The 26946-nt window shown below is 38.8% G+C and overlaps 1 protein-coding gene across 8 annotated transcripts in view; it reads left to right on the plus strand.

The window, feature by feature from the left end:
- The window catches only part of REV3L (REV3 like, DNA directed polymerase zeta catalytic subunit), a 180017-nt gene that overhangs the window by 20595 nt on the left and 132476 nt on the right, over window positions 1-26946 (plus strand). Inside the window, exons 1-2 of one of the 8 annotated variants that reach the window (XM_070376424.1) lie at window positions 23969-24618; window positions 25675-26571. The exons of 5 other annotated variants lie outside the window; for them this stretch is intronic. The gene's annotated coding sequence lies outside the window, so the exon portion shown is untranslated. Of the gene's footprint in view, window positions 1-23968; window positions 24619-25674; window positions 26572-26606 lie in introns of those variants that run through there. 2 more of the 8 variants (XM_070376423.1, XM_070376425.1) reach the window with 2 other exon arrangements.

The raw sequence follows: 26946 nt of genomic DNA on the forward strand, positions 1-26946 counted from the left end.
TACACACACACACACACACACACACATTATAAGAGGAGAAGGCAATGGCAACCCACTCCAGTACTCTTACCTGGAAAATCCCATGAATGGAGGAGCCTGGTAGGCTGTAGTCCATGGGATTGCGAAGAGTCAGACACGACTGAGCGACTTCGTTTTTACTTTTCACTATCATGCATCGGGGAAGGAAATGGCAACCCACTCCAGTGTTCTTGTCTGGAGAATCCCAGGGATGAGGAGCCTGGTGGGCTGCCATCTATGGGGTCGCACAGGGTCGGACACAACTGAAGTGACTTAGCAGCAGCAGCAACATACTATGAGAATTTTAAAACTATTTACTCCGATCCTTCCTGCTTGTCCTTTGTGGATTTGTTGTCATGCAGACATGTGACACTTTTATACATGTTAGAGTTATGACCAACCTAAACAGCATATTAAAAAGCAGACATTACTTTGCTAACAAAAGTCTGTCTAGTCAAGGCTATGGTTTTTCCAGTAGTCATGTATGGATGTGAGAGTTGGACTATAAAGAAAGCTGAGCGCCGAAGAATGGATGCTTTTGAACTGTGGTGTTGTAGAAGACTCTTGAGAGTCCCTTAGACTGCAGGAGATCCAACCAGTCCATCCTAAAGGAGATCAGTCCTGAGTGTTCATTGGAAGGATTGATGTTGAAGCTAAAACTCCAATACTTTGGCTACCTGATGCGAAGAACTGTCTCATTGGAAAAGACCCTGATGCTGGGCAAGATTGAAGGCAGGAGGAGAAGGGAATAACAGAGGATGAGATGATTGGATGGCATCACCAACTCAATGGACATGAGTTTGAGTAAACTCCAGGAGTTGGTGATGGACAGGGAGGCCTGGTGTGCTGCAGTCCATGGGGTTGCAAAGAGTCAGACATGACTGAGTGACTGAACTGAACTGAATGCATGTTATCAGAACTTAGTACACATATTTTTGTTTCAGACAGTTATCTTCTAGAGAAACTACAAATAAGAAATAAATGAGGTTTTATATTTACTTTCATTTGTCATTTCTAGTGTTGTTGATTTCTTTGTGTGGTTAAAATCTTTTGTCTGCTGTCATATTCCATCTGCTTGAAAAACTTCCTTTATAATTTACTATAGGGCAAATCTAGTGGTAATGAATTACTCAGTTTTTTTATTTTCTGAAAGAGAAAATATTTTTCTCTTTTATTTTCCTTCATTTTAATAAAATATGTTTTGCTGAGTATGAAATTGTAGGTTGCCTTTTTTTCTTTTAGTACTTAAAGGATGTCAGTCTCCGGAATTCCCTGGTGCTCAAGTGGGTAGGATTTGTTGCTTTCACTGCCAGGGCCTAGGTTTGATCCTTGGTTGGGGAACTAAGATCCCACAAGCTGCATGGTGCAGCCAAAAAAAAAAGATGTCATTCTATTGTTAATTCTTTGATTCTCTGTGTATTAAATGTTCTTTTTTTTTGGTCTTTTTAAGATTTTCTCTGACTTTGAATATAATGTGTCTTTACTTTTGAAAATGCTGTGTCTGTTTGGTTTTCTTTGAGCTTCTTGGTTCTGTGGTTTATATCTTTTAGTTTGGAAAATTCTCAGTCATTATCTGCTTTTCTTTTTTGACCTGTTTTCTCTCTGTCTTCTGTTTGTGTGATTTCAATTATATGTATGTAAGATCGTAAAATACTGTCTCATAGCTCTTGTATGATTTGTTCTGGGCTTTTTCTGTTTTTTCCTATACTCGCCTCACCTCCCCATATGATGAGATTTATCTTTAGAGAAATTTCTTTAATGATAATAGTTGCTGTTGCTATTCCTTAAGTATATGTCAATAAGTGAAGTTGTGGTATAGAGGTATATGCTTTTTAGCATGTACTGAGATCTTTTAGATTATTAGTAAAGGATAAATTTGTAATGATTTTTACCCCAATTTAAACTAGTCTGATTAGATTCTTGGATATGGCCCAAAATTATTTAATTGTGAAGATAGAATATAGTATAATAATCCAGTAACTTATGCAGTAAGATATGTTTTAGTTTTTATGTCACAGTATATTCTGATTTTTCTGTGTTAATTACTTGAAGTTCATTGGATTTTCATTCTGAATTATGTTGCAGTTATAACTTTACATACTTAATTTGGAATAACAAAATAGTATTAACACATTACCAGGTAGCTAGACCCAGATGTTTATTTTACTCTCTTGGAGAGTGGAGTTACATACACATGAGGTACAGTGTAAGTAAGACTCTAACATTATTTTGCTTTGTTTTTGTAATTTGTTGTTTGAGAAAGTGGTTTGGAAGTATAAATAGGATGCCTTTTAAAGGAGACTTTTTTTTAAGATCATTAAAAATCAATAAACCTATTACTATAAATAAAATGAACTTAAAGCTTCTTGAAGGTAAAAGAGGAGAGTGAAAAAGCTGGCTTAAAACTCAACATTCAAAAAACTAAGATCATGGCATCTAGTCCAGTCACTTCATGGCATATAGATAGGGAACCAATGGAAACAATGAAAGACCTTTATTTTCTTGGGCTCCAAAATCGCTGTGGACAGAGACTGCAGCTGTGAAATTAAAAGATACTTGCTTCTTGGAAGAAAAGCTATGACAAACCTAGACAGCATATTAAAAAGCAGAGACATTAATTTGCTGATAAAGGTTCATCTAGTCAAAACTGGTTTTTCCAGTAGTCATGTATGGATGTGAGAGTTGGACCATGAAGAAGACTGAGAGCCAAAGAATTGATGCTTTTGAACTGTGGTGTTGGAGAAGACTCTTGAGAGTCCCTTGAACTGCAAGTGAGATCAAAGCAGTCAATCCTAAAGGAAATCAACCCTGAATATTCATTGGAAGAACTGATGCTATAGCTCCAATACTTTGGCCACCTGATGAAAAGAGCTGACGCGCTGAAAAAGACCCTGTTGCTGGGAAAGATTGAAGGCAGGAGGAGAAGGGGACGACAGAGGATGAGATGGTTGGATGGCATCACCAACTCAACGGACATGAGTTTGACCAAACTCCAGGAGATAGTGAAGGACGGGGAAGCCTGGTGTGCTGCACAGTCCATGGGGTCGCAAAGAGTCAGACACGACTGACCGACAGAACAACAACAAAAACCAAAAAAACTTGGATATTTTTCAGAGTAAAAGTTTTTTGAGTGGATACAGATGCTTGGAATCATCAAAAGTGATAAATTAGACTTACCTAGTTTTTTTTTTTTTTTAAATAAGAAAGATGAATAAAAAGGAATGTTACCTCAGAGGAAAGCAAGATATGCCTCTCAGTTTTTCATCAGTTGAGGTATGTAAGATTTAAACCCAGAGAAAGTCTTTGGATATGTCTGCTTCAAGTGTCTAAAAGTTTAATCATAATAAAACCTTGCATTTGTCATCTGAAGCTTAGTAGTGTGGAATGGGTATTAGTATCTTTAAAAAAAAACTTTTGGGGGAAATAAACTGGTTTATTGTAAACACTTTTATGTGATCTCAGCTTTACCTAATAAGATTTCTTTTCATTGATAAATTTTAACTTGTCACAGAGAGTAGAAGTGTTTTGTTTGACCCAGGTTCCAATACTTGGCAGATTTTGAAATGCGGACATCTCAAGTTTATATTGGAGAATAGCCACATAAAATGACAAGGAGTCAAATGCATAAAGCATTTACTTTTTTGGCAAAATGCCCCAGTAGATACAGATTCTTTAAAAATTGAAGTAAACTTGATCATGGGGAGTTTCTTGCTTAATATGTTAATTTCCCACTATAGCCCCACCAGATATTCAATAACAGAGAGTCAAGCTTTTGCTGACAACTGTGATTCTTTCTGGCTCTGCTTTTGCAGTTGTAAAACTGGAACACGGAATTGTTTTTCCTCTGATAAAAAAGAATACTCTAAATCACTTAAATGCAATTGGAAACCTGATCCTACACATCATATATGTGTACACACACAGAGCAAGAAAAGTGAAAATGCATGGTGGTTTTTTAATTCTAATTTTTTCTCAATAATTATTCTTTGATACTCCTACACTATAGGAGTTTAATAAATATTTATTTTAAAAAAGAATTACTTCTCTGCATATTATGTTAATCAGATGACAAACCCTTACATGTAGATTATGGACTTTCAAATCCATTCTCTGTTCATTTCTATTGTTACTGCTTTGAGATCTATCTCATTATTTTTGCTTGGACCATCATAATAGCCTTTCACCTTGCCTTTAATTTAACCTCTTTTCACATTCAGCCCTTATAATGTAACCAAAGTGATATTTCTTAAATCCAGATACCATCCAAATGTTGACACTGACAGTGGTACAGGAAAATAGGTGAAAAATTGCTAATAACCTAAATATTTAAAAATAAGGGATAGTTACACCTAAATGTTACCTATGGTCTGCTATGCAGTCATCAAAAATTTTTACTAAGAAAGAATAGAAGGGAGAAATACCCACTTTTATAACTAAAGTGAAGAAAATAGGCTTCAAAGTAGTTTGTATAGTATGATCCTTCTACTTAAGAATGTATATTAACATAATATTAAGTGAGAAAAACAAATACACCAGAATATGAACTCTCTATTTATCTCCAGCTGGTAGAATTGAGTAATGTTTTTCTCTGTGTTTTTTTTATGTCTTTTGAATAAAAGCACTTTTTTAATTAGGGAGGGAAATTAATAAACCCAAACAGATAAACTGTTCATATTATTCTGCTGTTTGAAGTCATCATTAACTTCCTATATTCTACAGAGATATTTCCCCAAAAGTAGTCCATGGATATATAACTGCTTTATAATCACCAGGTGTATTCATTGAAAATAAATTTACTGGGGTCCAACCTCCAGGCATATGAAATTAAAACCTTTGGGGTTATCCTGGGAATGTGTACTTCTAGTAAGAGCCATCTCTGGTTTTTATTCTTTCTGAAGTTCTCAAGTTGGCCTGCAGTATAAAGTAAAACTCTGGATGATATAGAACTTTCTCATATCTGACCCCTGAGTGCCTTTCCAGCCTCACCTTCCTCCCCAAGCACTTTGCTCTTCAGTTTGAGCTGCTTGACCTTGTTCAGATGTGTATTTCATGGCTCTGCATTAGCCCTTACCTTAAGGAAATCAGGAACTCTGGTGGTTCTGAGTGTGGAGTGCCTGGCATAATTTTCTCTCTCTTGGACTGTTTGATGACTGGAATAACCATGTCCGTTCTGTGAGTTTATCATATTTTAAAACTGTCCTAAAATACCACCTCCCTTGGGAAGCTCGCCTAACTTCAGTCTACCCAGAGTTGATTGCCCCTCTGTGCCATCATTGTACTTTGTATCTCTCTTAGAGCAGTTACCATGTTGACATGTGTGACTTCCCAGTTCAGAGCCTACGTTTCATGAGGGTACAACAGTATGCTGTCAGTCTTTGTATCCTTAATGCTGTTGCCTAGACATCCAATAAAAATTAGTAGAAAAAACTCATGATGGAAGGATAAATTTTGTGCAATTCAACGTGTAAGAGGTATCTGGAATAGTCAAATTCATAGAGAAAGAATGTAGCAGTAGATTAGTGGTTACCAGGGACTGGGGGAAAATGGGAAGTAGGAATTTGTTGTCTAATGGGTACAAGAGTTTCAGTTTGGGATGATGGGAAGAAGTTTCTGGAGATGGATGGTGGGCATGGTTACACAACAGTGTGAATGTACTTCGTATTATTGATTCTGTACACTCAGAAAAGATTAAAGTGGTAAATTTTGTGTATATTGTGGCACCAAAGGAAATGACGACAAGGAACCAAAAGCCCAAACCACCTCATGAAGCTAAAGGCCTTGACCAATTTACTCAGCTTTCTTCTCTGCTGTTCCTAATGTTGTTTAGTTTCATTGTGTTTTCTTTTGACGTGGTAAAACTTGATTTTAAAGATGTTTGAAATTAACTTGATGTACAGAGAAAGCCCATAGGAAAATCTGTAACAATAAATCAATATAATTTATGAAGGGGGGGAAATAAAGGGGGCTGAACATGGCATCTATCTTTTAAAAAATCGAGTATTGAAAGAAAATATTCTTATAATATTACAAATAGTAATTAAAATTGAAGTGGCTGCCACCTGCTACTAACCAGTGTATAGTTGTGAAATGGAAGCAGTGTGGCGTTGTGGAATTTCAAACTTGGTAAGGTCAAAGGATCTTTTTTCCTCTGCTTGGAATTGTTTTCCTGCCAGAGTCCAGGATGATTGGCAGCTGACACACTGCTTTCTTAAGTGATTTTTGTAGAGGATACATCTGAGCCCTTTGTAGCTCCATGAGAGATGATTCTGTGTTCCTGTAAGAAAAGCACATGTGCTGTTGCATGCTGTTGACCTGGAACTGTTGCAGACCCAGTTGTGCGTGTGTGTGTGTGCGTATCTGTATGTTCCTTCCAGTATAGTGGTTCTCTCAGATGCAGTTTGCAAAAGGACCTCTTTGGGAGCAGTTCAGGAGGTAGATTTGGGGACTTTTCACCTAGAATGTCTGATGAAAGAGGCTTGAGATGCTTCTGACTTAGGTAGCCCTTAGAACATTATGTAAGAAATAGTATTTTGATGAAACATGACATTTTGGCCTGGTCAAGGTCTCATTTAGAAGTAAATTATTCTCATTATTGGAATGGTTAAAATGGAATAAGAAAGGCATATTATTATTTCTCCTTATGACTCTATCATTCCTGGCAACTCCCTGATCAAAGAACTTTACCTCCCTTCTTTCCTGACTTTTGCCATTGTCTGTCAGGTGTTGATAAATGTGGGTGAGTGACAGGTATGATGAAACGAAAATATGTTCATTCCTCTATTCTTTAATTAGTTTTATTGAGGTGTAATTTAAACAGAATTGACCAACTTTAAGTATACGATGAACTGCAGCATGCCAGGCTTCCCTGCAGTTCATCGTATACTTAAAGTTGGTCAGTTTTGTTGGACACAACTTGGCGACTGAACAACAACAACAAAGTATACAGTTAGGTAGGTTTTGACAAATATGTGTGGTCATGTAGCAGCCATCACCAGAACCATGATATTTAGGACATTTCTATCGCCTTAAAAAGTTCCCTTGTGCCCCTTCAGTCAGACCTTCCCCTCCTCTCCAGCAACCACTGATCTAAATTACTATAGTTTTGCCTTTTCTAGAATTTCATATAAATGCATTCATACAGTATGTAGTCATTTTTGTCTTCATCCACATTGTTGCATGTATCAGCAGTGTGTTCCTGTATATTGCGGAGTCATATTCGATTATATGGATCTGCCATTCACTAGGAGCTGGACATTTGGGGGTTGTTTCCAGTTTGGTCAATTATGAATAAAGCTGCTGTGGACACTCATGCACAAGTCTTTATGTGAATATATATTTTCCATTTTCTTATAAATACTTAGGAGTGTTATTGTTGGATCATAAATTTACTTCCTAAGAAACCACCAGAGTCTTTTCCAAAGTAGCTGTATCATTTTGTATTACCTCCAGCAGTGCATGGGAGGTCTAGTTTCTCCATACTCTCACCAACATTTGGTTCTGGTTTAGTCTTTTTAAAATTGAGTTTTTTCTTTTGGGAGCATAACAATATCTCATTGTTTCAGTTTTCATTTCTAAAGACTAAGGATACTGAACATCTTTTAATGTGCTTATTTGCCATTGGCATGTCTTTGGTGAAGTATCTATTCAAATCTGTTGCCCATTAAAAATACTGTTTTCCTTCTGCTCTGGTCCTCCTGCCCTGCTCCCTTTTTCTCTATGTCCTTTGGACATCTGGCTTCTTAACACTTCTTGTTTTTCGGTAAGTAAGTTGTGTCCTACTCTTTGCCATCCCGTGGACTGCAGCATACCAGGCTCCCCTGTTCTTCACTACCTCCCGGAGTTTGCTCAAGTTCATGTCCGTTAAAACGGTGATGCTATCTATCTATCTCATCCGCTGCCACCCTCTTCTCCTTTTGCCTTCAATCTTCCCCAGCATCAGGGTCTTTTCCAGCGTGTTGGCGTTTTGCATCAGGTGGCCAAAGTATTGAAGCTTTATCTTCAGCATCAGTCTTTCCAGTGAATATTCAGGACTGATTTTCTTTAGGATGGACTGGTTTGATCTCCTTGCAGTCCAAGGGACTCTCCAGAGTCTTCTCCAGCACCACAGTCTGAAAGCATCAGTTCTTCAGTACTCAGCCTTCTTTATGATCCAGCTCTCACATCCATACATAATTACTGGAAAAACCATAACTTTGACTATATGGACCTGGACCTTTGTTGGCAAAGTGATGTCTTTTCTTTTTAATATGCTGTCTAGCTCATTAATATGCTTGTCATAGCTTTCCTCCCAAGGAGCAAGTATCTTTTAATTTCATGGCTACAGTCACTATCCGCAGTGATTTTGGAACCCAAGAAAATAGTCTGTCACTGTTTCCATTTTTTCCCCATCTATTTGCCATGAGGTGATGGGACAGGATGCCATGATCTTAGTTTTCTGAATGTTAAGTTTTAAGCCAGCTTTTTCACTCTCCTCTTTCACCCTCATCAAGAGACTCTTTAGTTCCTCTTCACCTTCTGCTGTTAGAGTGGTATCATCTGCATGTCTCAGGTGGTTTATATTTCTCCCAGCAATCTTGACTCTAGCTTGTGATTCATCCAACTCAGCATTTCGCATGATGTACTCTGCATGTTAAACAGGGTGACAATATATGGCTTTGTCATACTCCTTTCCCAGTTTTAAACCTGTCAGTTGTTCATGTAAGGTTCTAATTGTTTCTACTTAACCTGCATACAGGTTTCTCAGGAGACAGGTAGGATGGTGTGGTATTCCCATCTCTTTATTTTTATTTTTATTTTTTTTATTTTTTTTTTTGCAGCAGCAGCCACATGGTGCTGCTAGGAGTCTTACTAACTACTCTTCTGGTCCTACACTTCCTTTCCCCTCCCATCTCTTTAAAAAATTTCCACAATTTGTTATGATCCACACAGTCGGAGAAGGCAATGGCACCCCACTCCAGTACTTTTGCCTAGAAAATCCCATGGATGGAGGAGCCTGGTAGGCTGCAGTCCATGGGGTTGCTAAGAGTTGCACACGACTGAGCAACTTCACTTTCACTTTTCACTTTCATGCATTGGAGAAGGAAATGGCAACCCACTCCAGTGTTCTTGCCTGGAGAATCCCAGGGATGAGGAGCCTGGTGGGCTGCCGTCTATGGGGTCCCACAGGGTCGGACACGACTGAAGTGACTTAGCAGCAGCAGCAGTCTGGGTCCTTATTATGTCATTCTTAGAGGCAGCAGCTTCTATCTGTGCTCATTGTCTGTTATTGTCAAGAGAATTTGCCTGCATTGTGGGAAACCAAGGTTCGATCCCTGGGTTGGGAAGATCCCCTGGAGAAGGAAATGGCATCCCACTCCAGTATTCTTTCCTGGAGAATTCCATGGACAGCGGAGCCTGGCCAGCTACAGTCCATGGGATCACAAAGAGTTGGACATGACTGAGCAACTTTCATTCACTCAGTCTGGGTCTTATTGCTTCATTCTTAAGAGGCAACAGCTTCTATTTGTGTTCCTTATCTGTTATTGTCAAATTAATTGTCTAGATATACAGCTTTTCTCATTTTTTTCTCCTATCCGTCATCTAAATAGCTTGCTCTTATGTACTACTTTAAGTTTATATTTATCTTTTTTTTTTTGGATTTGCATATAGTACTTATCCTCTAAACTGGGGACTCAGATTCTGTCCATGTATTTGAGTCTACATAAAGTTGTCACATAGGTTACTAATGTTCATTTTTTTCATGCTTATTACTCTTGTGCTTCATTTCATATAGTTTCTGCTGCTGTACTTCAAATTTATTAATTTTTAATTCTGACATTTCATTAATTTCTGAATGAATTAATGATGCTAATAATTTATCCATTGTATTTTTCACCTCAAACATTTATTTTTCATTTCTGATGAGATAACTTTGATTTGTGTTTTTATATTGTCCATGGCACTGTTTAACATAGTTAAGTATTCTTCTACTTTCCTTAACATATGGATTAGTTATAACTTTCTTGATATTATTGCTAATTAATAGGTCGTGTTTTTCTATTTCTTTTTATGCCTGATAGTTTTGTATTGGATGGCAGACATTATGAATTTTACCTTGCTGTATTCTGGAAATTTTTTTATTTCTAGAAATATTTATTCTGGGACACTGCTGAGTGACTTGGAAGTAGTTTGACACTTGCAGAGCTTATTTTTTATGCTTGGTTAGGTGGGACTAGAGCAAATTTTATCTAGGGCTGATTTTGCTCCTCTCCTGAGGCAATAACTTAGGATTATTCCACCTGATATCCTGTGAAGTATGAGATTTTTTTTCTTTCTGAATGAAACACAAAAATTATTCCTACCACCGTCTGAGCCTCTGAGATTGTTCCCTCTGCTCCTTTTTTTCTCCTGCTCGGTGTAGATTCCTCACAAGCACGTAGTGATATTGTTCTGGAAAGACTTGAGGGAGCCCCTCTGTAGATCTAGATCCCCATTCTCACTCTGCAGCTTGCTTCTCTCTGGTCCTCAACCCAGGGGTAGTGCTGGGCTCCACCTAGGTTCCTTCGTTCTTCTGCTCCCTGGAAACTAAGGAGGGAGCTGTGGGAAGGGGCTCATTTTTTTTCGCTTTTCATGGGTTTACTCTCCTATACCAGCCCTTGTTCAGTGTCTGAAAACCAGTTTCATATATTTTTCTGTTTTTTAGTTTTTTTTGGCAGGAGGGTAAATCTGTTCCCTCTTACTCCATCTAGACTGGAAGCCCTGTCTATTCATTTGTTAGAGATTCAGCTCAACTCCTAGCACTTCTCCAAAATGCTCCATGATCCATTTTCTAGCTGGGAATCATTTAGTTGCAAAGAACAGAAGCCTTTTCAAAGAAGCTCTAATAAAAAGGAAATTTATTATTATAATACAGAGTAATTTCTCAAGTCTTCATTGCATAGTACAGACAGGTCTTTTCTTCCTTTCTCTTCTCTTCACACCAGTTTCCTCAGCAGAGTTCTTTTCACTTGCCTTTGACTCTCCTTTGCCAGGGTATGAGCTCTGGCTTTAACTTACTATGACCTTTCAGCTCTAGCCCTTGTAATCAGATTGCCTATTTATGTGAATAGCCCTGAGGAGTCAGAAAATTAACATTCATCTTGCATAAGCAGGGTTCAGTATGACATGACCATGATTAATATTAAATGAAAGTAAAAAATTTTAATTAATAAACATTTTAGAATAAGTATTTTGTGTGAGAGAAATACCAACCTATAAATTCTAACTGGGAAGTTAAAGCCTCAAATAATACTTACTAAATACAATGTTTATACCAAGGTAGCTCAGACATTTTGCTGATGTTTTTTGATTGATAAATACTGTGTTTCATAATAAAACTGAGTATATATTATATACCAGACACTGTCCAAGGCACTAGTGATTCACAGAAGTTTATGCTCTAAAGGGTTGCAAACTACAGTCCTGAGAGCCAAATCCAGCCACCTTTTTGTAAGTAGTTTTATTGGATCACAGCACCTCTCATTCATTTTGTATTATCTGTGGCTGTTTTTGTGCTTCAGCAGGCTCTGAGTAGTTGGAACAGAGACTCTCGGACTCACAAAACCTAAAATTTTACTATTTGTCCTGTTACGGAAAAAGTTGCCAACCCTTGGCGTAGGGTGATTGTATATATTTTTTAGATATAAGAAGTTTGAAGTTTTAAATATAAAAAGTCTTTTTGTAGTGTCAGGACCTTGTTTAATCAGGTCTTAGACTTGGACCAAAATTAATGTTTATAAAGAGGTTAAATTACTTTCCTAAATTCCTAACATTAGATTAGAAGTTTCAGTTTCATTAATTAAGATCATAGGATTATTTTGTCTCTTAATTAATTTCTTGTTAGATTGGAGATACTGCAGATGAGGGCATCTGGGTTTACTGGTGATTCAGAACACATGTGGTGAGGTATTTGGCAAGAGGCTAAAGGCCAAGTGTTGCAACCACCCACATAACAGTCTTTTGCAAACCATCAAGTGCTTTCTGTAACTGTAGAAATAAAAACAGATTTTTTTTCCCCCTGCAGTATGTTAAAACAAAGAAGTAATATACTTTGAGATGGTAGGCATATTTAGAAACTAACTTGTTTTCAAATGTAGAAATTAAACACAGAAGCTCAGGAAATACCGACTGAGTCTAAATGTGTTTGTGAGGTTAGTAATCTGTATGTAGTTCCTCTTGGTTCATGACGTCATTGTGAAAGTGTTAGTCCCTCAGTCGTGTCCTACTCTTTGCGATACTGTGGACTGTGGCCCAGCAGGCTCCTCTGCCCATGGGATTTTTCAGGCAAGAATACTGGCGTGGGTTGCCATTCCCTTCTCCAGGGGGGATCGTCCCGACCCAGGGTTTGAACCTGGGTCCTCCCGCATTGCAAGCAGATTCTTTACTGTCTGAGCCAGTAGGGAAGCCCCATGGTGTCATTAGTTAAGGTAAAGAAGTCTTATAGAGATTTGCGTGAAACTATTCACTCTTCAAGTCTCTGCTACTATAAAAAGTATAGATGTTATTCATTTTTAACATGTGCCTATCTCTTTTAATTAGATAGCCACTAATCTCAGAATCAAATGTTAGATTCTCCTTCTGCTCCACCAGAGATTCCCGCTGTGAGAGAATCTTAAAGAAAAAGTAAAGCGTCCCAGTGATTTGGATAGTTTTCATAACTAAGATAACCATATATCCCTGTTTCCCTAGGATGTTCCTAATTTACCCTAACATAATTACTAACAGTTATTATCAAAAATAATAACTTTATTATTTTTATTATCAAAAATCCTAGTTTGGTTGGCAGTATATGATCAACCTCTTTGTTTATAATCACGTTGACCATTGAGCAACTGGACCTTCTTTAAAATTTAACATTTAACCAGCCTCAGCATTTATTCTGATCCTAATTCTCACAGAGGAGTTGGTGAATTGATGGCTGTAAGACAGTATAGTTATTAAAGTAAAACTTAGCTCATATTTATTTATAGAGAGACTCATCTGATAGCAGGAACCTAGATTTTGTGTGTTTCTACAGCTCAAAATTCTTTGAATCCCCACTGCTAACAGTGAACTTTTTTTATACTGTCTGGGGACTTTCTCAATCTCTCTTCAATCTTTTCTTTCATTTCACATTTCAGCCCTACTTCTGAATTTTTCCTGAATATAGTCTTTTTTTCCCCTAATTTCCATACCTCTCTTATGTTGTTCCCTTTAGTTTTTTCCTGCTCTGCATTTTCCAGTTTCCTTTTCCTCTGTCAAATTCCTACCCATCATTTAAAGTATAATGCAGTTGTTATTTCTGTGAAGCCTTTTTTGCCACACCCCCAATTCTAATTAACTTCTCTTTTCTCTGGGCTCCCTAAGCAGTTTGTTTCTATCTCTGTTATGTCTTACCATGTAACTTGGTGCCCCAACTCTGTCCCCAGGTCTTTAAAGGCAAGAGCATGTATTTGATTTATTTTAAAATCCACAATGCCTCTGCAAGGCCTTTTAGATACTAGTTGTGCAGTAAAAATGTATGATCAATTGTTGGTGTATTCCCCTAATTTTTTTGGAACAGCTAGGCTAGAAAATATTTTAAAAAGAGATTTTCTTTGTGAGCTTTGTAAGGGTAACTTTAATATGCCAATTTCTGAATTAATACCATTAATTATTTTAATTTTTTCTTAAATTATAGTTGATTTACAATGTGTTTTAATTTCTGCTGTACAGCAAACTGATTCAGATATATATATATATATATATATATATATATAATTTTTGTTATTGTTTATCACAGGTTATTGAATATAGTTCCCTGTGCTGTATAGTAGGACCTTGTTGGTTATCCATTCTGTGTTTACTAGTTTGCATCTGCTAACCCCAAACTCCCACTTTATCCCTCCCCTACTCCCCTCCTTTGGCAACCACAAGTTTATTCTTTATGTCTGTGAGTTTGTTTAGTAGATCAACCCATTTGTGTCATATTTTAGATTCCACATATAAGTGATATCATAGGGTATTTGTCTTTCTTTCTTTCTTCACTTAATATGGTAATCTCTGGGTCCATCCATGTTTCTGCAATGACATAATTTCATTCTTTTTTATGGCCCAGTAGTGTTTCATTGTGTATGTATGTGTGTGTGTATGCCTGAGTGTTCAGTTGTGTCCAACTCATTGTGACCCCATGGACGGTATGTAGCTCTCCAGGCTCCTCTGTCCATGGAGTTCTACAGACTAGAATACTGGAGTGGGTTACCATTCCCTTCTCCAGGACATCTTCCCAACCTAGGGACTGAACCTGAATCTCCTGCACTGCAGGCAGATTCTTTACTGTCTGAGCCACCAGGGAAGCCCATGTGGGTTTCCCTGCATATACACATACAACACATCATCATCCATTCATCTGTCATTTAGGTTGTTTCCACGTTTTAGCTATTTTGAATAGCGCTATGCAGATAGGGGTGCATATATCTTTTTGAATTATAGTTTTGTTGGAAATATGCCCAGGAGTGGGATTGCTGAATCATATGGCAGCTCTCTTTTTCGTTTCTTGAGGAACCTCCCTACTGTTTTCCATGGTGGCTGCACCAACTTACATTGCAGCCACTGCAGCCAAGTGTAGGAAGGATCTTAAGTTCCCCAACCAGGCACTGAACCTGGTTCAGCAGTTAAAGTGCCAGGTCCTAACCACTGGACTGCCAGGGACGTCCCAGATTTTGGGGAAGAGATCCAGGGTCACCTTGTGTTGTGCCACCATAGACCATCAGGAGGGGAAAGGGGTAGCATTTGGTAGTACAGAAAAGTTCTCATCCTTCAGTCTGAATAACAAAGTTAATTGTGCTCTGAGAAGGAACTTAAAGACTATGGATTGAAGAACTGCCTTTTATGATATGTTTTAAAGAGAGATGGAACAACATTACTCATTATCAGAGAAATGCAATCAAAACCACTGTGAGGTACCACTTCACGCCAGTCAGAATGGCTGCTATCCAAAAGTCTACAAGCAATAAATGCTGGAGAGGGTGTGGAGAAAAGGGAACCCTCTTACACTGTTGGTGGGCATGCAAACTAGTACAGCCACTATGGAGAACAGTGTGGAGATTCCTTAAAAAACTGGAAATAGAACTGCCATATGACCCAGCAGTCCCACTACTGGGCATACACACCGAGGAAACCAGAATGGAAAGAGACACGTGTACCCCAATGTTCATCGCAGCACTGTTTATAATAGCCAGGACATGGAAGCAACCTAGATGTCCATCAGCAGATGAATGGATAAGAAAGCAGTGGTACATATACACAATGGAGTATTACTCAGCCATTAAAAAGAATACATTTGAATCAGTTCTAATGAGGTGGCTGAAACTGGAGCCTATTTATACAGAGTAAAGTAAGCCAGAAAGAGAAACACCAATATAGTATACTAACGCATATATATGGAATTTAGAAAGATGGTAACGATAACCCTGTATATGAGACACCAAAAGAGACAAAGATGTATAGAACAGTCTTTTGGACTCTGTGGGAGAGGGCGAGGGTGGGATGGTTTGGGAGAATGGCATTGAAACATGTAAATTATCATATATGAAATGAATCACCAGTCCAGGTTCAATACAGGATACAGGATGCTTGGGGCTGGTGCACTGGGATGACCCAGAGGGATGGGATGGGGAGGGAGGTAGGAGAGGGGTTCAGGATGGGGAACACATGGCAGATTCATGTCAATGTATGGCAAAACCAATACAATATTGTAAAATAAAAAAATAAAAAAAATAAAGATTGATACATTTTCTAAATAGAAATGGATGATTTGACAGTTTTGAGAAGAGATGTGAAAGGCTGATAATTGTCTGGAAATGCTAGAGTTAGAGTACTCCTCTTGGCAACTGATAAGATTAAATAGGAGACATCAGTGAACATATAAGTGATTCTCATTTAGGACAGAATATAGGTTGGTAATACAGGAGATATTTGAGAAATGCTAGGTAAATTTACAATCAGCATTGGCAGAAGTAAAGATTAGGAAGAAGTGTGGATTATTGAAGAAACATCAATGTTTACTGTGAATGGGTACTTCCTTTTAATCACTAAATTTATTTGATAAAAAATATAACCCCTCAGTTTTTGTTGTTTTTTTAGCTTGTTTGAAGTGGTGGTTTGATAAAGTGAAAAGAACATCAGACTAAGAATCAAGAACATAGAGTTCTTCAGGTTCTGAGGTCCTTGGACTTCTCAGCCAGTTGAATGTGTGACTTTAGGCACCTTGAATCTCTCGTTTCATATATTAAATGGGTAAACTGAGAAATACCCATACAAGGACTTACTATGGAGCAATAAAAAGGAATTGGCTACTGACATGTGATGTTATGGATGAATATCAAAATCACTGTGCTGAGCAAAAGAACTCAAGCACAAAAGAGATATGTACAGCGTGATTTCACTTTTATGAAGTGCTAGACAAAACTATTGTGAAAAATTAGAATACTGATTTCCTCAGAGGACATGGGGATTGACTGAAAAGTGGCACAGGGGAATTTTGGGGTTGATGAAAATGGGAAATGTTCCATAACTTCATGAAGATACACATATTTGTCAAAATTAAGTTCCAGTATTTGTGTCTTGCACCAAATGGAAATTTTATGACTCTTCCCCTGCTCCTCCCAGAAAATAACAGTTAACAAATACTGAATTCTAGTTAGGAGGTATGCCTTTCTCAGTTGAAATGTCTAGTAATTCTGAAACTACTTTTTACATTTTCTAAGTTTTTGAAGACAGGTAAATATATTTAGGAAAATGGGAGCCAGGTTTCTAACTTTTGGACAAGAGAGAAACATGGAAATGGGGACAACTAGGGACTTCCCTGGTTGCTCAGAGGTTAAAGCGTCTGCCTGCAATGCGGGAGACCCAGGTTCGGTCCCTGGATCGGGAAGATTCCCTGAAGAAGGAAATGGCAACCCGCTCCAGTATTCTTGCCTGGAGAATCCTGTGGATGGAGGAGCCTGGTAGGCTATAGTCCTCGGGGTTGCAAAGAGTCGGACACGACTGAGCAACTTCACTTTAGAATGTCTCTGGGGGTATTAGTTTGGAATTAGGGATGTCAGTATGAACTCAGCTTTTATAAGAGGAGGTTAGATAAGTAGGTTGTAGATAGGAGAGAGAGGAGGGGGCAAAGAGAAAGACAAATATAGTGGTGTGTATAAATATATAAATTCGCTAGCTCTGTTTGCTTAAAGGTTCTGCAGTTAATGACACCCTCATAGCAATAGCAATGAGCATACCTACTCCCAGATCTTGATTTCCAAATAAGATTCTCACTAAATGAACCTTTGAGAGATAGCTGATTCCATGGCAGGGGCAGAGAATGTACAAGATGAGCCTGGAATATATTATTGCTCCAGAAACATTACATGGTGTTAAGTAATGATGGGAACATATCAGAAGGACATAAGAAATCTGGTTTTCACTCAGACATGAAGTTGTCATTCTTGTACTCACAAGGACAAAGTTGAACAAACTAAACATCAACATCTCTGCTCACCAATACCCTGAAAACTGGAGAGACAGACAAATATGGAGAATCCCAGCTTCCCAGGGGCAGAAGCTGATGGAGCCAGGAACTGGTAGGAAAACTTAAACCGTAACTGATGAACTTCCAGAAGCTGAGTGCAGATTAGCTTGAGAGTTAAACATTCCCGGGGGCTCAGTTTTAGGGAAGGGGGTCTCACACTTCTGTGGAGTTTTTCTTCCTCGAGCTCTGTCAGGTTCTCACAGTGAAGAATATGGGAGGAGCAAGTCCTTTTCTGCCTCCAACAGGGGCAGTGAAATAGAAACCATTTTGAAACAGGCTGCTGCTGCTGCTAAGTCGCTTCAGTCATGTCTGACTCAGTGCAACCCCATAGACGGCAGCCCACCAGGCTTCCCCCGTCCCTGGGATTCTCCAGGCAAGAACACTGGAGTGGGTTGCCATTTCCTTCTCCAGTGCATGAAAGGGAAAAGGGAAAGTGAAGTCACTCAGTTGTGTCCGACTCCTAGTGACCCCATGGACTGCAGCTTACCAGGCTCCTCTGTCCATGGGATTTTCCAGGCAAGAAATGGAGTGGGTTGCCATCGCCTTTGAGACAGGCTCTCCCTGCCCAAAGAGGGAAACTACTAGAGCCTAACCAGCCTAGGGAAAGGGAAATCCCCAACTTCAGCTCTGTCCAGTCTTATTGCCTCATCGAAGAGGGGGAAAAAGGCTGAGAGGCATTTGCGAAGGCCACAGCCAGGCACACAGGGCCACTTGAAAACTCAGACCTAACCATCGGATTAGAGAATACTTTTCTCACCCCTTTTATCTTACCACCACCTCAGTGGGGCTCCTGTATAGTAACAGAGGATTACAGGTGGAAAAACTACAAGGTTTGCACTTTAAAAGGAGTTTCTGCTGCTGCTAAGTCGCTTCAGTTGTGTCCAACTCTGTGCGACCCCAGAGACAGCAGCCCACCAGGCTCCCCCGTACCTGGGATTCTCCAGGCAAGAACGCTGGAGTGCGTTGCCATTTCCTTCTCCAATGCATGAAAGTGAAAAGTGAAAGTGAATTCGCTCGGTTGTGTCAGACTCTTAGCGACTCCATGGACTGCAAGCCTACCAGGCTCCTCTGTCCATAGGATTTTCTAGGCAAAAGTACTGAAGTGGGGTGCCATTGCCAAAGGAGTTTCTAGGGAACTCAAAAGATGATAGGAAACACAAAAATAAGGACCTTAGAGGAAATTTTAGCCTCTGATACCTGTAACTACAGTAAACACAGCTTTACTACTAGTAAAATATGGCACAGATTTTGGAATTGTCAGACTGGGAATTTAAAATTAAACTGATTAATATACTAAGAGATCTAATTAGAAAAGTCGATAGCATGTAAAAACAGAAGGGTAACGTAAGTAGAGAGATAGAAACTCTTAAGAAAGAAAGGGAAATAATGGAAATCAAAAACATTGTAATAGAAGTGAAGAATGCCTTTGATGGACTAGAGGAAGGTACAAAGGAAGTATTTGAAGTAATAATGGCTGAGAATTTTTCAAAATTAATGACAAGACACCAAATCACCAGTCCAGGAAGATTAGAAGACACCAAATATGATAAATAGCAAATCTACACTTACTCATATCATTTTCAAATTGCTAAGAGTTATATTGGATTTCTTTTCATAAACCATGCAAGCAAGAAGAGAGTGGAGTGAAATGTTTAGAAAGGAAGAGCATTATAGAAGGACAAGTGAAGGTAAAATCTTTTGTTTTCTTGTTCTTAATTGACATAGTAGATAACTGTTCAAAATAATAATAGAAGCAGCGTAGTGGGTAATTATAGATTTTGGAGAAGGGAAATGAACGTTAGCAATGTTATAAGGGAAAAGAGGGAAGAATTTGGAATACCATTATTAAAAACTTGGAAAACTATTATATAAAGCACTATCCGTGAAGTGCGTCTGTAGTGTTATTTAATGGTTGGTGTAGGTTATGTTTAAATGTATAACACAAACTCCGGTTGTTGTTCAGTCACTAAGTTGTGTCTGACGCTTTGTAACACCATGAACTGTAGCACTCCAAGCTCCTCCGTCCGTGGGGGTTTTTCAGACAGAAACACTGGAGTGGCTTACCATTTGCTTCTCCAGGGTGTCTTTCTGACCCAGGGATCAAACCCAAGTCTCCTTCATTGGCAGGTGGATTCTTTTCCACTGGGAAGCCCAGATTCTGGAGTAACCACTAAAATTCAGTTTTTCCTTTTAATACTTTAAAGATGTCACTCCACTGACTCTGGTTGCTTTATTTTTGATAGGTTTGGTAATATTTTTCTGCCCAAAATTTTGGACTCCCAATCTTCATGATTTATAACTTCTCCTTCTCCTTATTTGGGTGCCCATGTGACCAGTTGTATGCTTAGTAGAACTAACTAGTCATATCAGTTTGGTAGCATGCATGCACTCTTAAATAACTAAACACCGTCCTAAGAAAACTTTTTATTCATATGTATATGAATTAAGTTGTGGGTATTTGGGAGAAAGAGAGTTAAGGATCGGGAGAAGGCTATACTGCTTCTACCTTTTGAGAGAGTAAATATTAAATACAGTGAATAGTTTAGTTTACTATGAGTTTATTTACTGTCTGATAAAAAGAACTTTCTTACATCGACAGTTCTGTTTTAATGTTTAATTTCTTTACCTGTTTCAGTAATGATCAGTTTAAATAGAACATCTCTCTATAATTTGATAGAATCTTGATTCAAGATTCAGTATGAAGTGATTCAAGATTCAGTATGAAGTGTATCTTTATGTGGAAATAAAGATGTGTAAGTGGTTTTAGTGGCTAATGTTTGTATTTCTCATTTTATTCATAATTTATTTCTATGATGAAAAGTGAGTGAGAGTCACTCAGTCGTGTCCGACTCTTTGCAGCCCCATGGACTGCAGCATGCCAAGCTTTCCTGTTCTTCACTATCCCCCAAAGTTTGCTCAAACTCGTATCCATTGAGTCAGTGATGCCATTCAACCTTCTCATCCTCTGTCACCCCGTTCACCTTCTGCCCTCACTCTTTAGGTCTTCTCATTAGAGACCTCCAAAGAAAATGAGTACGGATAGGTTAAAATATATATGTAACAACATAATGTAAATTAACTATATTTCAATTAAAAATATGTAGTAACAGCTTTGCGGCTCCATGAACTATAGCCCACCAGGCTCCTCTTCCCTGGAATTTTCCAGGCAAAAATACTGGAGTGGGTTGCCATTTCCTACTCCAGGAGCTCTTCTTAACTCAGGGACCAAATCCACGTATCTTGCACCTTCTGCATTTGCAGGCAGATTCTTTACCACTAGTGCCACCTGGGAAGCCTTAGACATTTCACAAAAATGGAATCATACAATATGTGATTTTTGTGTGTCTGACTTCTTTAACTTAACAAAAGGTTTTCAAGGTTCATCCATGTTGTACCATTTATCAGTATTTCATTCCTTTTTATGGCCAAATAAATATTCCATTGTATGGGTTCCACACTATATTTATTCATTCATCAAATGAGTAACATTTGGGTTATTACTACCTTTTGGCTATTACGAATAATGCTGCTATGAGCATTTATGTGCAAGTTTTTGTGTGGATATTTATTTGTATTTATCTTGAGCATGTATATAGGAGTAGAATTGCTAGTCATGTGATAATCCTGTGTTTAACATTTTGAAGAACTGCCTGACTACATTTCACATCAACCACACCGGTTAACATTTCCATCAGCAGTACGTTGAGGTTTCCAGTTTCTCCGTAACATTTGTTATTGTCTGACTCTTTGATTATAGCTGTTCTAGTGGGTGTAAAGTAATATTTAATTATGGTTTTGATTTGTATTTCACTAGTGGCTACTAAGGTTGAGCGTCTTGTACTTATTGGCCATTTTTACGGTTTCTTTGGGAAATGTCTATTCAGATCCTTTGCCTCTTTGAAAATTGGGTTATTTGTCTTTTTATTATTGAGTTGCAAGACTATTTATTCTAAATACAAGTTCCAGATACTTTCTCTTATTCCTTAAATTGTCTTTTTACTTTCTTGTAGACAAGTAAAACTTTACGGTCCTTGAGTGTGTAGCTACCATAAAGTATGCTTGAGAAACTTACTAGATTTGCATAATCTCATTATTTGTAACATTTTAGTTATGTGCCTTTGAAAAAAAATTCAGGCATTTATATACAAAGTTTACTGGACGATAAGTTTATCTTGATTAGCTATTAATACTGCTTTAGATCATCTGATTTGAATTTTCAGATTGTAAATTGGATTATTAATTTTACTTCAAGACCTTGGATTATTTACCTTTCAGTTGAAATACTGTAAGGATTAATATGTTTGACCATTCTGGCTAAAACATTGAAAACTAAAACATTGGTTTTATAAGTCAGAATTATATTTTTAGCAAGTTAATAAGTACTAGTTATTTTTATGATGTTTAGTTTGAAAGGTGCACATTTTCTTGGGAAGTGTAGCTTGAAACCACTGTTAGCAGTTTAATTTTTTAAGGCTAGGGTTTTTAGAATAGTATGATGGTATACCATGGTGTGTGAAGTAGTATCCAGGCTGAGGCTCACTGTCACTGTGAAAGTAAAGGTGATTACTGATTTCCTTTCTGTAATAATATTTGCAAACTAAATTACATATGGATGTTGGGCATGCCATTTCATCAGATTTTTGACATATTAATCATAACAGAATTTGTTTATATATGCTTTTTTGCAACCCCATGGACTGTAGCCTTGCAGGCCATGGAATTCTTCAGGCAAGAATTCTGGAATGGGTTGCCATTCCCTTATCCAGGGGATCTTCCTGACCCAGGGATTGAACCCAGGTCTCCTGCATTGCAGGTGAATTCTTTACCATCTGAGCTACCAGGGAAGCCCTAAAATAATCAACAGCAAGTGAAGTGAAGTGAAAGTCACTCAGTCATGTCCGACTCTCTGCAACCCCATGGACTGTAGCCTTGCAGGCTCTTCTGTCCATGGAATTCTCCAGGCCAGAATACTGGAGTGGGTAGCCTTTCCCTTCTCCAGGGGATCTTCCCAACCTGGGATCGAACCCAGGTCTCCCACATTGCAGGCAGATTCTTTACCATCTGAGCCACCAGGGAAGCCCAAGAATACTGGAGTGGGTAGCCTATCCCTTCTTCAGCAAATCTTCCCAACCTAGGAATTGAACCAGGGTCTCCTGCATTGCAGGCAGATTCTTTACCAGTTGATCTACCAGGGAAATAGGAGTTGGTTATTTTACTGCTGTTACTATGGAAAAGTGGTCCTTAATTCAGTCTCTTGTACTCCTTAGCAAACAGGTGGGGAATAGGAGGACATTATGAATATCTTCATTAGCATTTGAAAAGCAATCTTTATAAGGAGAAAAAAGCAGTCAAATTTCTACTAGACTCCGTTTTTGAAAACCCTTGTAGATGTTACCCAGTACGAAAAAAATCCTGTTGTTTCTGCTTTCTAACCATACATTCTCAATTTTCTGACATCAACTTTGGATGTTCTATAATTTAATTCAGTTGTGACACTACCTGAAGTTTGTGCAGACTCCACAGAGTAAGGGATCAATCACGTAAGACTGTCCTCACTCCTCAGCCATGAATGGGGTCCCCAGGCTACCTTCACTTATGTTCAGCCAACTACAGATTAGATTTCCATAATCCCTCTCTCAAGTCCCTTTCAGGTTCAATAAATGGCTATAATAACTTACAAATTTAAGGAAAGTGTTATGCTTAATGTGGTTTATTTCAGATCAGATCAGATCAGTCGCTCAGTCGTGTCCGACTCTTTGCGAACCCATGAATCGCAGCACGCCAGGCCTCCGTGTGCATCACCAACTCCCGGAGTTCACTCAGACTCACATCCATCAAGTCAGTGATGCCATCCAGCCATCTCATCCTCTGTCGCCCCTTCTCCTCCTGCCCCCAATCCCTCCCAGCATCAGTCTTTTCCAATGAGTCAACTCTTCGCATGAGGTGGCCAAAGTACTGGAGTTTCAGCTTTAACATCATTCCTTCCAAAGAAATCCCAGGGCTGATCTCCTTCAGAATGGACTGGTTGGATCTCCTTGCAGTCCAAGGGACTCTCAAGAGTCTTCTCCAATACCACAGTTCAAAAGCATCAATTCTTGACGCTCAGCCTTCTTCAGAGTCCAACTCTCACATCCATACATGACCACAGGAAAAACCATAGCCTTGACTAGACGAGACCTTTGTTGGCAAAGTAATAATGTCTCTGCTTTTGAATATGCTATCTGCGTTGGTCATAACTTTCCTTCCAAGGAGTAAGTGTCTTTACCAAAGGAACATTTCATGCAAAAGATGGGGCTCGATAAAAGGACAGAAATGGTATGGACCTAACAGAAGCAGAAGATATTAAGAAGAGATGGCAAGAATACACAGAAGAACTGTACAAAAAAGATCTTCACGACCCAGATAATCACGATGGTGTGATCACTGACCTAGAGCCAGACATCCTGGAATGTGATGTCAAGTGGGCCTTAGAAAGCATCACTACGAACAAAGCTAGTGGAGGTGATAGAATTCCAGTTGAGCTATTCCAAATCCTGAAAGATGATGCTGTGAAAGTGCTGCACTCAATATGCCAGCAAATTTGGAAAACTCAGCAGTGGCCACAAGACTGGAAAAGGTCAGTTTTCATTCCAATCCCAAAGAAAGGCAATGCCAAAGAATGCTCAAACTACTGCACAATTGCACTCATCTCACACGCTAGTAAAGTGGTTTATTCAAAAGGATACAAATGAGTAGCCTGATGAAAAGATACATAGGGCACGTTTCAGAAGGCTCCTGAACTCGGGTGCCTCTATCTCCATGGAGTTGGCATGCACCACCAATTAGGAAACTTCCCAAAGCCTCATTGTTCAAGAGTTTTTATTGACGTTTTCTTAAAAAAGCGTGACTGATTAAATCATTGGCCATCAGTGATTTAACCTGGAGATGAGATGGGTAAGATGAAGTTGAAAGTTTCAACACTCTAATGATACGGTTGATTCCTGGGTAACCAGCCTCCATTTTGAAGCTGTCTAGCAACCCCACCAAGAGTCTTCTCATTAGCATAAACTCAGGTATGGTCAAAAGGGGTTCATTATGAATAATGAAAGATACTGCTATCAGGATGCTCAGGAGATACTAAATGTTATAAGAACTATGTATAAGGAATCAGGTGCAAAGATCAAAATAAACATTTTAAAATTAAACCACACACGCTAATCTAATATGTATCAAACACCCCGTGTATTTCAGGCTCTCTTCTAGGCATTAAGAATAGGAAGAATAAAAAGACATGATGTGTGTGTTCAAGGAGCTCACACTGTAGGTGTGAAGATAGAGACAGTGATGCTGCATCTTACAGGGTGTTAGGGTCTGAAACTAAGGGTATGAGATTAAAACCTAACAGGCAGAATTTCTCTGACAGGCTCTTAAATTGCATGAAATCCACCACACATCTTTCTATAAGTCCAACAGCTTAGTTTTCCAACATCACAATCTCCTCAGTTGAGCTCTAGTTGAAACTCTTGGTCTGCGATCAGGGCCGTGTTTTACGAAAACTCTTAACTGTATCTTTTAAACAGTAAGATCATACTTAGTTAACCTCTCTCAATAAGAGCTGCTTCTGCAGTTAGAGGCATATAGGAACTGAGAGACTAAGGAACAACAGATTTGTATGTAGCAAACAGGTGGGAATAGGAGGACATTATGAATATCTTCATTAGCATTTGAAAAGCAATCTTTATAAGGAGAAAAAAGCAGTCAAATTTCTACTAGACTCCGTTTTTGAAAACCCTTGTAGATGTTACCCAGTACGAAAAAAATCCTGTTGTTTCTGCTTTCTAACCATACATTCTCAATTTTCTGACATCAACTTTGGATGTTCTATAATTTAATTCAGTTGTGACACTACCTGAAGTTTGTGCAGACTCCACAGAGTAAGGGATCAATCACGTAAGACTGTCCTCACTCCTCAGCCATGAATGGGGTCCCCAGGCTACCTTCACTTATGTTCAGCCAACTACAGATTAGATTTCCATAATCCCTCTCTCAAGTCCCTTTCAGGTTCAATAAATGGCTATAATAACTTACAAATTTAAGGAAAGTGTTATGCTTAATGTGGTTTATTTCAGATCAGATCAGATCAGTCGCTCAGTCGTGTCCGACTCTTTGCGAACCCATGAATCGCAGCACGCCAGGCCTCCGTGTGCATCACCAACTCCCGGAGTTCACTCAGACTCACATCCATCAAGTCAGTGATGCCATCCAGCCATCTCATCCTCTGTCGGCCCCTTCTCCTCCTGCCCCCAATCCCTCCCAGCATCAGTCTTTTCCAATGAGTCAACTCTTCGCATGAGGTGGCCAAAGTACTGGAGTTTCAGCTTTAACATCATTCCTTCCAAAGAAATCCCAGGGCTGATCTCCTTCAGAATGGACTGGTTGGATCTCCTTGCAGTCCAAGGGACTCTCAAGAGTCTTCTCCAATACCACAGTTCAAAAGCATCAATTCTTCGACGCTCAGCCTTCTTCAGAGTCCAACTCTCACATCCATACATGACCACAGGAAAAACCATAGCCTTGACTAGACGAACCTTTGTTGGCAAAGTAATAATGTCTCTGCTTTTGAATATGCTATCTGCGTTGGTCATAACTTTCCTTCCAAGGAGTAAGTGTCTTTACCAAAGGAACATTTCATGCAAAGATGGGCTCGATAAAAAGGACAGAAATGGTATGGACCTAACAGAAGCAGAAGATATTAAGAAGAGATGGCAAGAATACACAGAAGAACTGTACAAAAAAGATCTTCACGACCCAGATAATCACGATGGTGTGATCACTGACCTAGAGCCAGACATCCTGGAATGTGATGTCAAGTGGGCCTTAGAAAGCATCACTACGAACAAAGCTAGTGGAGGTGATAGAATTCCAGTTGAGCTATTCCAAATCCTGAAAGATGATGCTGTGAAAGTGCTGCACTCAATATGCCAGCAAATTTGGAAAACTCAGCAGTGGCCACAAGACTGGAAAAGGTCAGTTTTCATTCCAATCCCAAAGAAAGGCAATGCCAAAGAATGCTCAAACTACTGCACAATTGCACTCATCTCACACGCTAGTAAAGTGGTTTATTCAAAAGGATACAAATGAGTAGCCTGATGAAAAGATACATAGGGCACGTTTCAGAAGGCTCCTGAACTCGGGTGCCTCTATCTCCATGGAGTTGGCATGCACCACCAATTAGGAAACTTCCCAAAGCCTCATTGTTCAAGAGTTTTTATTGACGTTTTCTTAAAAAAGCGTGACTGATTAAATCATTGGCCATCAGTGATTTAACCTGGAGATGAGATGGGTAAGATGAAGTTGAAAGTTTCAACACTCTAATGATACGGTTGATTCCTGGGTAACCA

This window comes from Bos mutus, chromosome 9, assembly GCF_027580195.1.
Source record: "Bos mutus isolate GX-2022 chromosome 9, NWIPB_WYAK_1.1, whole genome shotgun sequence".
Lineage (NCBI taxonomy): Eukaryota > Metazoa > Chordata > Mammalia > Artiodactyla > Bovidae > Bos > Bos mutus.